Source organism: Crinia signifera, chromosome 7, assembly GCF_055691185.1.
Source record: "Crinia signifera chromosome 7, ASM5569118v1, whole genome shotgun sequence".
NCBI lineage: Eukaryota > Metazoa > Chordata > Amphibia > Anura > Myobatrachidae > Crinia > Crinia signifera.
This window is the reverse complement of record NC_139223.1, coordinates 55,488,150-55,505,541: the sequence shown is the minus strand read 5'-3', so window position 1 is coordinate 55,505,541 and position 17,392 is coordinate 55,488,150.

Sequence of the window (17,392 nt, the reverse complement as noted above, 5' to 3'; positions counted from 1 at the left end):
CATGTTATGTCACACACCATGATGCCTATTATACATTATGCCCATTACTCGTTATGCCAGGACTCAAATATTTTGTAAAGCAGGGACAACATGGACAGTGTGCGCTGAAGGCGCGCGGCAAAAAATTTCACTGTAATGCCGATTAAATGTCACACACCCATTACATAGTATACCACATTCCATAATGCCCATTACATTATGCCACACACCGTAATGCCCATTACACATTATACCAAACACCATAATGCACAATACGCATTATACCAAACACCATAATACCCATTACATGTTATAGCAAACACCGTAATGCTCATTACACATTATGCCACACACTGTAATGCTTACCTACATGCTCATTGCTACGGGTTTCATATTTAATGCTCAATGTCAGGGATTGCATGCTCTGTGCCAGGGGGGTACATACACTATGCCAGGAGTTATATGCTCTGCCAAGGGTTACATGCTCATTGCCATGGGGGAAGTGAGAGGTGAGGCCATGTACTGGCAGGCTGAGTGGTGAGGCAAGGCAGGGGGAGCGGTAAGGCCAGGCAAGGGGAGCGGTAAGGCCAGGCAAGGGGAGCGGTAAGGCCAGGCAGGGGGAGCGGTAAGGCCAGGCAGGGGGAGCGGTAAGGCCAGGCATTGGGAGCAGTAAGGCCAGGCATTAATAATTGATTTACTTGCAAGCAAAATAAATATTCTGACTGGGGCCTGCGGCGCGGAAGGGGACTGTCACTGACTGCAGAAGGGGAGTGGGACTCCCACTGCAGACAGACTGCAGCAGGTATTTTGACAGAAAAGGGACTGTACTGCGCTGACCTTACATGTATATCTAAGCCGGCGCTGCTCAACCAAAAGGATGTCCCCAATCCTCTGGATAACTTATATATGCTTAGAAGGTTGGCGCTGCCACCATCTCAGTTATATGCGTGCTGTGCTCCCCCTATATGTATAGAGATATGTGTTCCAATATCTATGTCAATGTATTGCTCACTACTAGGTGGTTCTGTGCCACTGAAATGATATATCACCTTGAGGCAATCTATGGGGAAAACATACATTTTAATATTGCACTGGAGGTGAAAAAGTGCACTAAATGTATTAACAATACATATTCACAAATGAATTAAAACAAAAAAAGGGGATATAAGAAAAAAAGGGGGGGCGGGGGGAGGGGGTGGCATGCATGCAATAGTCCAATATATCTCCAGGGGAGTCCCTTTTTGATGTATAAAGTATTGGGCTGTTGTGTGATAATGCCAGGGGGTGTGTTGCAGGGAGCAGGCGTCCCTACTCCCAGCAGTGCACACACCCCTGGCTTACCTTTTGACAGGACTGTTCCCTGCGTCCCACGTAGGTTTGTCAGTCCCTCGCAGATGATGAATGCTGTGCCCTCCTCAGTCTGGGGTGCGGTGGCTGGCAGTAAACCTTCTCCGGAGCTACTGTATACAGATTGCCATGCTGACCGACTGCCAGAAGCAACCCACCAGTGGACCACACACACTCGAGGAACACCCCTTCTAAGCGTATATAAAACTGTTGCAGGTGGACTGCTGGCTGCCTGCCGGAAAGATGACTGCACAGCTTTGATCCGACACTGGCTCACGCTGGGGCGCGCCTGCTGTCACGCAGCGCTGATAGCGCAGGAGGAGGAGCCGGAAAGCACATGAAGATATGAGTGACATACAGTCCATAGTTGCCTACTTTTGGAAACTAGTTTCAGGGAGATTTTAGATGGTGTGAGAGCTTTCATGGCACGTGGATGAAAGGGCGTGTCATGTACGAAGGGATGGACGCCAAGTTACGCACACACACAAAAGAGGCCAGTGTTAGCCAGTGGTGCAAGTAGAAATTTTTCTCAATGGTACTGGTAGCGCACGCCGCAGGCATAGTCATATGTCAAATAGGAGTGGTTACATGAAACTAGGGGAGTGGCTAAATGACAATAAGGGCAAGGCCACATTGAGCCACACTATAATTTTTATTGCACACACCGTAATACTTATTAAACATTACGCTAATCACACTGTAATGCACATTTCACATTATTGCGATATACACCTACTGGTTTATGAGCTGCACGTGCCAAATGTAGAGTGTCAACCATGGGGTGTTGTGTCTATATATGACAGAATGGTCCTAGCGTTAGGTACAGTATAATAACATTTATTAACCAGTCACAATGTTGGCAGAAACGTGAACAAAAAAAAAATACAATTAATAGAAAAATAACATCAGCACGTACAATATAATTAAAACATTGCACATGATATGGTATGGTGTAGTGAACAACGGATCTGTGAACATCACTACACCATGAATCTACATATAAGACACAAAGCTATTTATGGTCAAATTATAATAAGATAACAATGAGTGATCAGAAAACTAGCTGCAAGGGGCCGACACACTTGCCTCCCAGAGACCCTGCGTTGGTGGTGGGGGGGGGAATGCGGTACAGTGGGGTTACTTGTTAGGCCGCCTATCCCTAAAATTGCAGGGCCCCATATCCAGTGTACCTCCTGCAACCTCTATAGTTACCCTACTACACAGGGGTGACCTATAGACACATACAGGTGTCAACACCAACTACACACACATACACAAAAGGGGACAGAGACAGCTTACACTGACACACACGCACAGGGATCACCTATATACCCACACAAGGGTCAGTGCCAAGATTTAGTGTCAGCCTATACACACACACACACACGTCAGTTTACACAGACACACAGGTCAGTGCTACCCTGTACACACCCACAGGGGTCACCTATAGACACACATTGGATCAGTACCAAGCTACTGCGCGCGCGCGCACACACACACAACATCACACACCTAGTATGAAACAGTGCAGCCTATGGAGCTGCTGAGTAAGAACCACATGCACGAACCTGCAGCCTGGGCACTCCTACTCCTCCCCCATCCTCTCCACGGAGCTCCCAACTGGCAATCACTATCAGTCTCCCAGCAGCTCATCTCCGCAGTAGCTCCCGTCACTCCCCCTCCTGTATGTCTCCAGTGTGCAGCTGGGGTTTGGAGGAGAGGGAGAGATCCATCGCTGCTGCTGCTGCTGCCACAACCTCGAGGCTCTGGTAAGGGAGCTGTGCTGTCTCCTGTCCCTGCTGCCCTGGGGGGCTCACCACAGGCTCTCACACTGCAGTGTGTATAGCCCGCGCGGTGCTTGGCTTGCTTATTGTTGTGGCAAGCTCCGCCCCCATCGCGGCCAGTATCGCGCGCATGCGCGGTCAGGATTTTAAGATGGGGGCTTGGATTTTCCGGGGGATTGAAAGGGCTTTGCGGGGTACCGCCGGTACCGGGAGAAGGATGCCGAAAACGGGAGGCTCCCGCAGAATGCGAGAGTGTAGGCAAGTATGATACAGTCTCTGTCTCTCCCTCCTCCGTGCCGTGGCAAAGTGTAAAAGTGAAGGGAGGAAGACGCAGCGTCCTCATGTCAGGCGGCGCCGGGCAGGGAAGCAAGCAATTCCCGGACATTGTATAGTCCGGGTCAGCCACCCCTCCGGACTCCGGACGCCGGTCTCAATTACCGGACTGTCCGGAGTAATCCCGGACGGGTGGTAACCCTATACCGCAGTGAAGGGTATCGCCACCTTTGGGTGGCGATACCCTATAGAAGCCTATGGGCTTCTTTTTGCCGCCCGCCGCCGCCGAAGTAAACCCGCCGCCTTGCCGACCCCCCCTCTGGCTTACCTTCCTGAAGGGTCCTCCTGGACCCTGGAAGGTAAACCTCTCCTCCCCCTAGTGATGCAGCCGGACGTGCTTGCTTAGCTGTCCCCGGTATGACGCCGCGTGAGGGATGCAGGAGCCTGCTGGGAGGTGACGGAGACCCCCCCACACCACATTCCAGGTATCGCGGGGGGCCTCCGTCACCGCGATGCCAGCCGCATATGTTAGTACATATGCGGCGGCGGGGGGGGGGGGGGGGGGGGGGGGGGGCGCGAAGGGCGGCAATGTATTTTAATACATCCCGCCCTATGTGAGGGATCCGTCACGGAGACTGTCAACCTTCCACCTTGGTCGGACATGACGCTCTGCGCATGCGCAGATGGACTCCTGGGTCTCAGACCCAGAAGTGCAGCGCCGGAGCCGCATCACAAACGACAGCTCTTAACAGAAGAGCTGTCCTTTCCGTTAATAATCGCATATGTTAGAGCATATGCGATTATTACGAATGCGGTACCCAGCCGAGGGGGGCAATGTAAGGCGGTGGATATTAGAACACCCCGCCCTCTGTCTATCATTTTCTAGGATGCGATAGAGAAATGATACTTGCTATAGGCAACATCTCCACTTTTTAATTTTAAAAGTTTTAGTAAATTTACCATAGGTCCAGAGCAGTATTAGTGCTCCAAAGAAGCTTTAGCAAGATACAAAATCATATTTAAAAAAATAAAAATAAAGATCATTACAGGACGCAGTATTTTACGTTGAAGATGAAGGAAATGTTTATGCGTAAAAAAAATTGTTGCTCAATTTTATGCGTTTGACAGATGGGCAATGACTAGGGACAATGATGAGATGAACAGTTATGAAGCAGTGGTTCTCAACCTTGGTCCTCAAGTACCCTCCAACAGTGCACGTTTTCCTGGTCATCTGCCAGGTGCACAGGTGCACTCATTATTCACTGATAAGACCACAGGTGGAACTAATTATTTCACCTGTGGTTCTGTGTGGAGACCTGCGAAACATGCACTGCTGGGGTTCCTTGAGGGCAGAGGATGAGAACCAATGGTACAAAGGGACGACAATGTCCAGGTAGAAAGTCTATAGGTTGATACTACATGGTCAACATGAGGATAGTTGAGGTTGACATGAGTTTTTCATGGTTTTTTTGGAGTCAATTTGAAGATACCATCACATGGGCACAAAATGAGTGTACATTTTCTCCTCACATGGCTTGCCATGCTTCGGGCAATGTTTACCATTCCCAGTCGGAGTCCACATGGATAGTAAGGTATGGAACCCCCCCCAAAAGACTCACGTCGACTGTTTTAATGTGTCAACCATTGTCATGTCAACATTTTGCTTGTGTCGATCATGTCAATTGCAATCATATGGTGTTGATCTAGACACTGTTGACCTATGGGCTGAATACTGTATTGCACATATGCATTGCCTCACCGCATGTTATCGGGATGCCGGCGATCAGAGTGTGCAGAATCCCGACACCTGGTGACACCCCCTTCCCCTCTTACCCTCCCTTCACAGCTAACCCCAAACCACCACCTTAGCGTACCACCACCTAACTGTCCCCAGTGCAAGCCTAACCCCCCTTTTTAGTGCCTAACCCTAACTCTCCCACCTGCAGCCTACGGGGGGTTGGGATTCCGGTGCCGTCACTGTGACCCATGTTGTAGTAGGGTCATCTTAATTCTTACAATTCAGGGAGAGTTCAAGTAGAGTGGGTGGTGGTCACACAATCAGAGGGTGCCAGGCAGCATTCTATAACCGCCGTCCACCCTGCAGCCAGACAAGGAATGGCTGTCAGCATACTGATTGGTGGACGGCTGGAGCCTGGAGCTCTCTAGTAATCAGAGTGCTGACAACTATTCATTTTATTGAAGTACGTGGCGAGGCATACATTTATTTGTATTGATTCCCGTGAATGGGTGGGTAGGGGCCCCAGCAGGCGCGGATACAGAGAGGGGCGAATGGGGAGGTCGCGTCGCCACCCCCCCAGGGTCCTCGCACATCATGCTGGCCGCCGTCCCCGACAGCAATCAGCAGCAGCAGCAGCGAAGTGTGCAGAAGCTTCACTCCATCCTGCATGCTGTCCGGTGTACTGCAGGCAGTGGTGATGATCGGGGAACCAGGAAGTGGCTGCTATGTGTGTGCGTGCTGTCTATAGGCTCATTGCTGAGTGAGTCCCATCCTGTGTGAGCAGCTGCCCCCGGTGACTGATGTTACACAGAGCCTCCCCCCTCAGTGTACAGCGCCGTGCAGCAGGGTACAGCGCCCCCTCCCCGCCCGGCTGTAGGCAGTGTACTAGAGATGGCCATCGTTGCCTTTGCCATCAATGGTTGCCATCGATGGCAAAAGTGCAACTGCCCATCGATAGTGTATAACCATTCTATGGATGACCATCGATGTTATTGCATATCGATGGTCATCCATTATCACTGATTGAGTGGCCTGTGGGTCAATCAAAATGTGGGGGCGGGGCTTTGTGGGTGTCAGGGGCGGAGCTATGCTCAGTGTCCCGGCACTGTAGGGAAAAAGCAAAAACGAAACTATTCGTTTAAGCTTTACATTGATGGTGGGAAACCATCTGGTTCTCCCCTATCGATGGCAAAACTATTCGACATCGGCCATAAACCATCGATGATTTCTAATCATCGATGGTCGATGGCCATCCCTACAGTGTACACGCTCAGTCAGTGCTAGACACTCGGGTGACCCGGAGCCAGGTAGATGCAGTCTGTTCCAGGCTCTCCCCCTCCATGCTCACAGCTGGGCGGAGCTGCAGACAAAGAAACCCCTCTCCTTGCTAACTTCTGTTCATTGATGGGTGAGAAGCGGGTGTGAGAGCAGCGGGTAACAGGGACACTGACATGGGACACACCGAGCTAACACCCGATATTCCCCTGGAGCCCCAAGCCGGCACCGGACATATACATTATAGCCACAGCCAGTACACATATATGCAGGTAGTTATATCCGGTATACATACACTTATTACTGTGCAGTCATATATTTATTTTTGTGATGGAGTCAGGAATGGAAAGAGGAGGAGTCAGGAATGGGAAGGGGAGGAGTCAGGACTGGAGAGGGGAGGGTCAATAAACCACCCTCCACCCCCCTATAAGAAGAGTCTAGATCCGCCCCTGGGCCCCAGGTTATTTCTTTACCCAGGGCCTAATATGCTGCTAAGATGGCTCTGGCTGCATAGAGACATAGGGTTGATATATCATGAAGTGAAAAGAATGAAGTGGATCAGTTAATGCCCCTTTCAGACCGCACTAAACAAACGGTATTTTGCCGATTTTTAACCGTTTTAAAACGGTAATATGTGCGGTCTGAAAGGTGCAGAGTGATTTTACCCTTTCCAAAAAAAGTTTTTTGGAAACGGTAAAAAAGCAGGGTCCTACCCGTTTCAGACCCGTTTTTTTTTGCTGTCTGAACGGGTCTGAAACGGTATTTACGACCCAGCCAATAGTGGTCCGCTCTGTGCATATCTAATGACCCAGTGCAGTGAATATTTAATGAGCAATGCTGTCATTAGATATGCACGGACCCCCACCCCGGCTATGCCCCGTGCATTTGCGGGATCTCCCTCCACACATACATAGGACGGCGAGGTCCATCTCCCCCTGCAGCACCCTCACCCTCTGCTCCCATGGAACTGCCGCAGCTCATCCAGGAACGCCAGCCCCTTCCTCCAGTGGTCAGGCTCCGCATTTACCGTCGTACGATGCGGCTGCATTTGACCGGGCAGCCCCGGGTGTCCTCAGATACCCAGCTGGTGGGATCAGTCTGCAGGGAGCGCTGGTGGGAGTTGATGCTGCAGGAGGCCGGCGGCTCCGGCTGAGGGGGAGGCGGTCTCCCACTCCTCAGCTCTCAGGAGAGGAGGGAGCCGGCGGTGGCCCCGATCCCGCTCATGGACCGCAGGAGGCGCTGGCAGGAGCCGGGACAGGAGGGGGAAACACGGCAAAGTTCAGGCCGCGGGCAGAGGGGGGAGATCACGACGAGGAGTATGAGGCGCACGCTTTCCGGCTCCCGGCTCTCACAGCCCCCTTTCCTCAGCACCGGCGCCCGCCCTATTCCTGCCTGACACGGAGCATATTCTGCGGGGGTCGCTGTTCTGTGCTTTGTCCCCCTCACCAGCACCAGACCAGCAGAAGGAGCAGCAGTGGTTGTCACCCTTCCCGGTTAAAAGGTTTGCAGACTTTCACACCGCAAACCTGCTTTAGACCAGGTATTTACATGCGGTGTGAAAGGGGTTAAATATGCTCTGACCCGTTTTAAAAAAACGTTTTAACTACCTGGTCTAAGCAGGTTTTGCGGTGTGAAAGCAGCATTAGAAGTTGCCCATAGCAACCAGCTTCTAGCTATAATTTTACAGATTGTACTTGATAACTGCTTCCTCAAAGCTGATTGGGCAACTTCTCTACTGGTCCACTTATGTACCTTTCACTGCATGACACACCATCCCCACAGTGCCTTACACATTTCCTGTGCAGTAGGGCAAAAATATTTTTAACAAATAAAATCGAATAGCGACCAACACTATATGATTTTTGCATGTTTTCCCTTTATTATATCTTGCTTTTGAGTAATAATTATGTGGATATATATTACTTGACCAGTAGGGGGCACTAATATACTAACTAACAGTCAATGTCCAGAAGTAATTTAGAATACTCCATCCTATACAAAGGCCTCACTGAGTGTTCTAACAGAAATAGCAATGCTTATTAGTAAATCACAAAATATATATTTTTATAAAATGTTTGAAAGAGATTTCCATGGGTAACACACAGGGTGTAAATAAGTAGTAAGAGGAATAGCATATAATACAGTGTCTAGATAGTGTAAAAAGGTCAAGAGGTACAAAGGTTAACTTATAAAAAACAAAAAAACTGGGTGTCATTTTGTATGTTTCATCATATGTGATCACAATCAGTGGAAACATGTTCCCTCTTGAGCCTGATTCGGACAAGGTGGCTTGCTCCGCTACTGCTGTGGTCATCACAGATTACTATTCCCAATCGTAGTCCTCGTGGATAATAAATCAAAAGTTGGGAACACATGTAACCCTCCCAAAACAAGGGAATGGGTCATTAGATCGACACTGTCTACTCTAGGTCAACAGTCATTAGGTTGACCACTATTGGTCAACAGTCATTGGATAGACGCATGAAAAAGATGTATTAGGTCAGCGTGGTCAAAAGGTTGACAAGCAAAAGGTCAACATGAAAAGAGGTTGACATACTGTAAGTAAATGATTGACATGATTTTTTCACATTCGTAGTGTCTATGTCGGCATAGGTTCGACATGGACAACGTATAGGTGTACCGTGTCCCCTTGCATGGCTCGCTGTGCTTGCCATGCTTTGGGCACATTGCCACCCTGTACTTGGCACTCTAATATATTCTCCCTCTATGCCAGGCATGTCCAAAATCAGGCCCGGGGGCCAATTGCGGCCCGTGCTGTCATTTCAAGTGGCCCGCAGCCTTAAGCTGGAAGCGGGCAGAGCATCAGATGTGGGAAGCACAGGACACTAAAGGTGGGGCCCCGGTGAGCGCGACTTTACCTTGCTGTCTGCTGCAGTGAGGAGGTGCCGGCCGCCACAGTCAGATGTGTTTGGCGTCCTACCCCTGCTGCTGCAATTGTATATCACCCTACTCCACACTCACAGTGACAGCAGTGTTTGCGGTAGGGGGCAGCAAGGGGGAAGCTTGCTCCCGTAACATGCAGAGCGGAGGAAGGCAGCAGTGGGAGCCCAAGCATCTCCTGTCCTTGCAGTGCCTGCTTTGCCTCTCCTTCCTCCGGCTCACACAAGGGGCTGGGAAGCATACAGAGAAGGGAGGGGGCAGAGTGGGGGAAATACAGTGAAGGAGGGTCAGGCTGGGGGACATACAATGAATGGAGGCACTGATGGACATTAAGAGAAGGGGTGCAGAGTGGGGAACATACAGTAAATGGGGGACATACAGTGAAGGGGGGGCAGGCTGGGGGTCATACAGTGAATGGGGGGGCAGGCTGGGGGAAATACAGTGAAGGGGCAGGCTGGGGGACATAGAGTGAATGAGGGCAGTGTGGGGGACCATTCTGATGTGATTAATGATTCAAAGAATGTCAGGCTGAATGGTCGGCCCCCACACATTTACACTTCACCAAATCTGGCCCTCATCGCAAAAAGTTTGGACACCCCTGCTCTATGCCCACTGGGATGGTAAATTATGAACTATTCGGTTGAAAGAAAAAAAAAAAAAAAAACCCTCATGTTGACCTTTTTTATGTCTACCTATTGCTTGTGTCAACATTTTGATGATGTGGACCTAATGTATGTTGACCCTTTCATGCGTCAGCCTTACTGGTGACCAATAGTGGTTGACCTTTTGACTGTCCACCTAGACACTGTTGACCTATCGATCCACAAACAAGAGGAACCAGAACTGTCAATTTATTTTGTACTTTTGTAGTAACTGTTTTTGGATCTTTTTCAATGTTTTGTCATCAATAGGCACTGCATGTCATGCCAGAAGGCATAGTGGAATTTGGGTACTTATGTATTATCATGGCGCCCAATTAGCATACGTACAGCACCATGGAAAATCGCATCGCATGCGATTTTTTTGTGCACGATGCAATGCGACGTGATTTTTGCGATCACATGCGATTTTATAGGGTGCGATGAAATTTACTTTGCTATACATTTGTATGAGATGCAATGAGATTTAGCCCCCCACACACACACTATCCACGCCACCACGAAGCGTGGTGAGCGGCGGCGGCGGAACGCCTCCTCCCGACCTTTTCATATCCCCACTATCCAGGTTGGCGCGGAGTTGATTTTATATAGTGCGGCGAGCGCTGCGAGCCACCGAGCCCGAAGCGTGGTGAGTGGACACGGATTACCTAACATGTATTCCGCATCCCCTAGCAGGGCTCGCTACGCTGGCCACGCTTCGTTCACGCTGTGCTCGCACACTATCAACTCCACACCAACGTGGATAGTGGGGGTATGAAAAGGTCAGTAGGACGCATTCCGCCGCCCCTCACCACGCTCGGGGTGGCGTGGATAGTGGGGGGTGCCTAAATCTCATTGCATCTCATACAAATGTATTGAAAGATGGGTAGGTTGGCACTAAAGATACCTTTGTTCGAAGGGGCTGCAGGACCCGAGTGGTCCAGGCTCTGGGGTAATGCAGAAAGAAAGGAGTAGTGGAGCGCTAATAAAAATTGTATTTGACCAATTGGGTATTACAATTTAATATAATATATCATATGAAAATATATAAAAAACACACAATAAAATCACAAATTAAAATAAATTCAATATCACAGTAATCACCCCTACATGGGACCTGTATGAAGAATCAGTTTGGAATAAATCTCACTTGTTCCTCCTGTTTAGATGAATATATGATTATACTGGAAACTGGGTGTCCATGAACCTGAATTGGAGCCGATGTTGGTGATCTCCCCTCGTGAGGAAAGGTGTTACACGTCTCACGGAATGGAGGGCCTCGCAAAGAATTATCAGGTGGTGGTGTCCCTTTGTTGTTAATGTCCAGTAACAATTGAAGACAGGAGGGCTGGTTCAAGTTGAGATGATATAAATTGTATTCCACAGGGTCCTGGTAGAGGGTGAGCGCTAACGCGTTTCGTCATCCTCAGATGACTTTATCAAAGGCAAAGCTGCCTTTGATAAAGTCATCTGTGGATGACGAAACGCGTTAGTCGCTCACCCTCTACCAGGAGGGGGGGGGGGGGGGGAGGGGAACCTGATGTGGTTTACCGGGGACCGTCTGTGGAGAAGCTTCTGCTCAGATAGCAGTGTCCGCTTTACTCTAGAGACAGTGGAAATCGGGGGGGGTGGGTGGGGGGATGAAAACAGTCCAGAACTGTGGTTGATGCAAGTGGGAGAGTTCAAGGATGGTACCAGTGTCGGTGATGGTAGGTGTGTGGATGTGACTGGAGGCTGGCGTCCCAATACGCTCCGGTGGTACAACTCACGGTACTCTTTACCTAGAACGGCGCCCATCGCGGTGATCGCGACATCGCGGGCAGTACATAAACGGCCGCGACGCGATGCCCGCGATCACCGCGATTTTCCCATAGGGAACAATGTTAAAAAGCCTGATTGACCGCGATTTTGCATTCAATGCCTCAATGCCCGCGATTTTCACATAGGAATCAATGTTAAATGGGCTACAGAGCCCAAATAGGCAGAATTAACCCTTAAATGTCCCTCCAATTTTTGTACGCCACCCCACGATCCACGCCAACCCGAAGCGTGGCGAGCGCAGCGAGCCCGCGAGGGGCGGCGGTACGCGTCCTCCGACCTTTTCATGCCCTACTATCCACGTCGGCGTGGAGTTGAGAATAGAATAGTGTGGCGAGCGTAGCGAGCCACCGAGCCCGAAGCGTGGCGAGCGCAGCGAGCCCCGCGAGGGGACGCGGATACCTTCACAGGTAAACGCGTCCCCTCGCGGGCTTCACAGGTGTCCGCTTTTCGCCACGGATACCTGTGAAGCCTGCGAGGGGACGCGTATAACTGTGAAGGTATCCGCGTCCCCTCGCGGGGCTCGCTGCGCTCGCCACGCTTCGGGCTCGGTGGCTCGCTGCGCTCGCCACACTATTCTATTCTCAACTCCACGCCGACGTGGATAGTAGGGCATGAAAAGGTCGGAGGACGCGTACCGCCGCCCCTCGCGGGCTCGCTGCGCTCGCCACGCTTCGGGTTGGCGTGGATCGTGGGGTGGCGTACAAAAATTGGGGTGACATTTAAGGGTTAATTGTGCCTATTTGGGCTCTGTAGCCCATTTAACATTGATTCCTATGTGAAAATCGCGGGCATTGAGGCATTTTAAAGTAAAATCGCGGTCAATCAGGCTTTTTAACATTGTTCCCTATGGGAAAATCGCGGTGATCGCGGGTACACGATTTTTATGTACCCGCGATTTACCCGCGATGCCCGCGATGACCGCGATTTTTTACCCCCGACGCCCGCGATTCTAATCGCGGGCGCCGTTCTAGGTAAAGAGTACCCAACTCACATACCTTGCTACCGACTCTGTAAGAGGTCCCACGTTGCGTCTCACAGGGCTGTTGGTGTAGCTGCAGCTGGCGTCCTGAGCGGGAGCAAGGAATCGCCAGCAGATGATCCACGCCGCTACCATGGTTCGCACGCACTTCCGGGTTGTGCGTACCAGCGTCTCCCGGAATGCGGCTTCACCGGAGCGGGGTGCGCTCAACTCCTCAACGGGGAGGAGACTGTAGGTGGTGTGTGTGGGTATGCAGGAGTGTCCCAACTCTCCCACTTGCATCACCCACAGTTCTGGACTGTTTTCATCCCCCCCACCCACCCCCCGATTTCCACTGTCTCTAGAGTAAAGCGGACACTGCTATCAGAGCAGAAGCTTCTCCACAGACGGTCCCGGTGAACCACATCAGGTTCCCCATCCCCCGCCCCCCAAGCCCATTCAAATAAAGCATTTCTTATTTGTACACCTTAGCCTCACTGAATCATTGTTTATCTCAGATTAGTGCACAGGCACGCACCCACCTCATACATGTCACGGGACCCTTGATCTTGATAATTATCACATCAAGGTTCCAAGAAGGTGAGCGCAGTACCACCCCTTCATTACCTTCATACAAATGTATAGCAAAGTCAATGGCATCGTACCATACAGTACATATGTACAGGAATAATGGACACAGTGGGGGGGGGGGGGGGGCACCTACAAATGGACACCGAAGGGGGGTGGGAAATGATAATCATAAAAATCAAGAACAAATAGTTATCCCTCACTAGTAGCATCCCTCACAGTGCAGACTTGGTGAGAATTCACTGCACAGACTACAAGGTAAATTTGCTCCTACCCTCCAGCCAGCAATGGGTAATGGGCATAATGTATTGTGTCATATTCTGTAATGACCAAAAAGAAAAAAGAAAAGACCAGCGCTAAACAATCCGGACGTGATTAAACACTACAAATAGTGTGAGTGTTTCCACTAATGCTGCTGTTTAGTGGGACTGCTCAACTAGTCCCAATAGGAACAAACAGAAAAGAGGGAAAAACTGCGCAATGGGAAACACTAATAATCAAATAAAATTTATTATGAACAATAATCAGTTGTACACTAGGTATGTGGCCACAACCTATATAAGATTAAAACATAAAACACATCCACATGAATAAAAATCTATATAGCACCAATAGACTACACTATTTCATATATCGCAAATAGCAAAATGGTAAGTGCCTCTGCAGGTTAGTATAGTTAAATCCAGAGAGTCCATACATTCAGACTGATAGTGTGGTTTTGCTTAGATATAGTTAGTAGATAGCAGCATGCCAAGTTGTCACTAGCAAACCATCAGATTTGGTTGTATAGGTTGTCTGGCCAGACAAAAAAAATATATAATCAAAAATAGGTATATACCTTTGGAGACTTGTGGCAGGTTACAGTCTCGGATGCCTCCCAGTTGCTGGATCTGAATTTCCTTGGTAGGTGCAACTATATCCGGAGTTGTGACACCAGTGGCTGATGGTATGAAAGGCAAGTCTCCTCAGGTGCAGAAATGTCAAGGTCCCAATGAACCATGAGAGAATGGAGAGTTCTTGGTTGGTCTCTAACGCGTTTCCCCGCCTGCTGTAAGAGTCGGCGGCTTCCTCAGAGAGAGAGTCAGTGAATTGTGCACAATTCAGATACAACCACCATTTAGATACAATTCGAACTTTGTCCACAAAAGTACCAAAGTGTAACTGACTTGGAAACGGGATAAAAAGCAATCCCCAAGAGACGCTATTACTCATCACCTTGAAAAGGAGATATTGTACCCCACTGCTACAAAATGTATGTTTTGTGTTTGTTTGTCCTGTTCTGTCAAACACTTTCCCCAGTGTGTATACCGGTATTAGTATAAATGTCCATTTCATTATGTATCACTAATTTTTTTAACTGATTTTTTTGTAAAATAAAACAAATATTATTTCAAATACTTTCAACAGTATAATGTGTTTATTGGCATATGTATAGTTTAGCGCAGAGTACACCACATTGTTCTACCCTTTAACCACTCTATAAGGTACTTGTAGTATACCTTTACTCAGCAGCAACTACACATATCGGCTATAGTGCAGACCTCTACCCCCCCCCCTCTTTTCTACAGACGGTGATGCGGGTCTGACCCGCCACTGACCCAGATTTTTTCGGCGGTGTAAAAGGGGTATAAGTGAAAGGGAGTGAGTCAGGCCCTAACCTCCCTGGTTGTTTATTTGTTACTTTGTATTTGTGCAACCTGAATAAAAAAAAAAGGTATTTTGTTTTTGCACAAGTCTGGAGTGGGTCACTGGTGGATTTTGGTAGCACAGCACACTCTCACAAGAAACATGTTATAATACATATATCCCCCTGTGTTTTCTCCACATTCTGTCCGCTTCACTATGGCCTTTTTATAGATTCATTATTAAAATGGAACTTGAACAACTCAGTTTTGCTTACTCACACTTTATTTGATCTTATTTACCTGATAAGTGGTCCTGCACTCAGCAGACTAATATACAGTAGCTACAAAATTTGTGTTCGGTTGCCATATTAAACATGATAAAATAATTGTTACATTACGTTAGCTATTTATTGCTATTTTGTTCTGAGCCAGAGAATTCCAGATATATTGGGGCAGATGTATTAAGCCTGGTAATTTGATAAAGCGGTGATAAAGTGGAAGGAGATAACGCACCAGCAAATCAACTCCTAACTGTCATATTTCAAACACAGCTGATTGGCTGGTGCATTTATAGGGCAGTATTCAATGACGTGAATCGTTGGTCACGGCGATTCTGATTTCAGATTCGCCAGCCATTCGCCGGTTTTTTGACGTCGATTCGCCACGCGTAGGGATTCGTCGGGAGTCGCCGGGACTAGCTGTGTCACCCTATTCAACGTGGCTGAGAATCGCCGCCCCCAACGGCGATTCTCAGCCAATCCGGCGTTTCCCTAAACAGCTTCAGTACTGTAAGAAATTGCAGTGAAATGCAAGAAAAATGCAAATTACCCTGAAAAAACGATTCCAATACAGCAGACTGCAAAAGCTGTGTAATCTCCTCAAAGGCCAAACGAAGGAGTGAGGTGGGGAGGAGAATCATGGGTAAGTGAGGTGCACCATGGGTAAGAACAGTGCTTTGTGGGAGAAAAAAAAAATACCAGAAAAAATTAAATATATATTTGTATAGCACTTCTACAACCATCAAATCACACAAGGGCAGCAAATAATATTAGATTACACTTGCAGAGTGAAATTAAACACTTAAAACCAATTATTTCACAGGTTCATAACAAAGTTCACCATAAAAAGATGACGAGGGACACTCGGTGAGGAACGGCAATATAAAACAAGAAATAAGAATCGCCAACTTCTCATTGAATACACTTTTGGCGATTCATGGTGATTCCCGTCGACTACCGGCGAATCCCCATGAAAATTCCTATAGACAAAAACCGGCGATTTGTAGAGAATAACATTTGGCGATTGGTGCTTCATTCACCGGTCGTCATCGGCGAATAGAGGTCGTTGAATAGGGCGATTCGCTTTTTCAGCTCCAAAAATCGCCGGCACACACGAAAAAAACACAGAATCGCCATAAAACTTGGCGAATCTGCCTCATTGAATACCGCCCATAGCCTTCTACTGTATCACTTTACCAGGATAATACATCTGCCCCAATGAGTCTAATGACTCTGTAGTATAATTTTACCAAAGATGTTGCCAGGGATTGTTGGGGTGAATATAGTCAGATATAGATTGGTGAAAATGTATGAATATAAGGGGGTATTCAGATCTGATTTCCCGGCTGCGAATTTGCAGCGCAAGTGATTATGAAATGACTGCACATGTCTACGGATCGTCGCTCACATGCGCAAGGCCATCCTGCGATAAAATCCTGCTACTCTTTTATCGTTGGCCTTACACTAGGTGATGTATAGGAGGCTGGCATTTATGGGTGTAACTCGGCCGTTTTCTGGTAGTGTCAGGAATAATGCAAGCGTGCCCTGGCATTTGAAGAGAGGATGTATGGTGTCAGCTCCGGCCTCATTGAGTAGGTCCTGGGCTACGCACAGACTGCACACAGTGGGAAAATCATTCAGTGGTGAGTGAGTTGCGAATGGATTTGCAACTGATTGGCGTCCTGCAATATTTTTGCAGGCCTTTGACAGGCTTGCACACGGTGGGATTTCACTGGACAGCGGCTATCTAATCCCAGGGTGCCGCAGTGATCAGTTCTGTATAACCCACTTATTCAGTCACAGATAGAATGGTGTAAAACAGTTCCCACTCTTTCTCATAGAACATCAGCAGGTGCAGCAGTACATAAACCCATTTGCATGGCATATCGCATGCTTACAACTAAAGGATGTCTAATGAGTCACACACATTTCACTTGTATCTCTGTTATAAGTGTGCAAGTATAATAAATCCATTTGCAATGGTAACAATTTTCCTGATTCATATTGACTCGTAATTTTGCAAGTTTGGCCCTGCCCCGATGTTTTGGGGACAGCCAGCATGCTCTATTATACGCATGTTCACCCGCCACCCCCCCCCCCCCTTTGTGAATGGCTTTTGGTGACTTGCATAGTTGGTTCCCAAACTTTTTTTTTCATGCCCCCCTAGCATGAAAAGGTTCTTATTGA